Source organism: Octodon degus, unplaced genomic scaffold (assembly GCF_000260255.1).
Source record: "Octodon degus isolate 3935 unplaced genomic scaffold, OctDeg1.0 scaffold00087, whole genome shotgun sequence".
NCBI classification, from domain to species: Eukaryota; Metazoa; Chordata; class Mammalia; order Rodentia; family Octodontidae; genus Octodon; species Octodon degus.
In genome coordinates, this window is record NW_004524663.1 from 10,787,378 (window position 1) to 10,788,972 (window position 1,595).

At 35.8% G+C, this 1,595-nt stretch overlaps 1 protein-coding gene across 1 annotated transcript in view; it reads left to right on the plus strand.

The window, feature by feature from the left end:
• The window catches only part of Jak2 (Janus kinase 2), a 154,662-nt gene that overhangs the window by 112,061 nt on the left and 41,006 nt on the right, over positions 1–1,595 (plus strand). The window lies entirely within an intron of this gene.

Consider the following 1,595-nt stretch of genomic DNA (forward strand, 5'->3'; position numbering starts at 1 on the left):
CTGTGGTTGGGTGGAACACTGTGTATATGTCTACCAAGTCCATTTGTTCCAAGCTTTGGTTCAATTCGGCTACTCCTTTGCTAATTTTTTGTCTGGTTGATCTATCTTTTTGGGATAAGCGGCATGTTAAGGTCTCCTGTTAAGATTGTTGTATTGGATATCAGATTTTTCATGTCTGTTAAGGTTTGTCTTAAATAGTTGGGTGCTCCTGTGTTTGGTGCATACATATTTATGAGTGTTATCGCTTCCTCTTGAATTTTTCCCCTAACCAGTATATAGTGGCCTTCTTTATTTCATTTGATCATTCTTGGTTTGAAGTTGAGACTGTCTTGAGAACAAGATTGCTACCCTTGCTTTTTTCTGAGGTGCTGGGGCATGTAGTGTTGTTTTTCATCCTTTGACTTTCAGGGATGAGTTTCTTTATGAGTTAAGTGTGTTTCTTGTATGCAACGTATTGCTGGGTTTTGTTTCCAAATACACTGTTCCAGTCTGTTTCTCTTAATTGGTGAATTGAGTCCATTTACATTGATGGTTAGAATTGAGATGTATTGACTTACAATTGACATGTTATTTACCTGCTGTTTTTTAACTTTTTTTTCTCCTGTGTTTAATTGTCCTATTTAGTGGTTCCTTCTGTTCTCGTTGGTGTAGTTCTGCTCATTTTGGTCCCCCTCTAGAACATCTTTTAATAGTCAGTGTAAGGTTGGCTTTTCCATCCTGAAATTCTTTAGTTCTTTGTCATAAAAGTATTTCACTTTTCCATCAAACTTGAAAGAGAGTTTTGCAGGGTGTAGTAGTCTGGGCTGGAATTTGTTTTCATAGAGGACATGAAGTATTCTACTCCATGTTCTTCTTGCCTTCATGGTTTGTGAAGAGAAGTCGGCCCTAATTCTGATGGGTTTTCCTTTGAATGTGATCTGCTTCTTTTCTCTAGCGGCTTTCAGTATGATATTCTTGTGCTGAATTTTTGGGATCATGACTATTATATGTCTTGGTGTGTTTTTAATTGGGTTGAAGTTATTTGGCGTTGTGTATGCTTCAGTTACCTGAATGTCAGATTGTTTGTTTCCTCATATTAGGGAAATTTTCTATTACTTCTGCCCATATTCTTTTTATATCATTTGTATTGACTCCTTCTTTCTCATTGATGCCTATTAGTCTTCCATTGTCCATCTTTGCATCATCTTGCAGGTGATGAATTATTTTTTCCTGCATCCTAGTTGTTTGTAAGAGATCTTTTCTTACCTTTTCACTAGCTGCACCAGCATCTTCAAGATCTGAAACTCTATCTTCACTTTCACTCAAACAATTTTGTAGGCTTATGATTGAGATTTTAGGTTCCTCTACATGTCTTTTACTCTGCTTCATGTGATCTGTTTCTTTCCTGTATTGCTCATTCAAGGAATCCATCATTTTTCAAATCTCCTGTATTTTTTTTTTATCAATGTCTTCTTTAGAAGCAGTTATTCTTTTACTGCAGAGTGTTTTTCAGATTGGGTTTCTGCCATATGTTTATGTATTTGATTCTTTAGTTCAGATGCTATGAATTCAGAGATTTCTTTTTTCATTTCAGACATTAATTCTGCTTTGAGTTG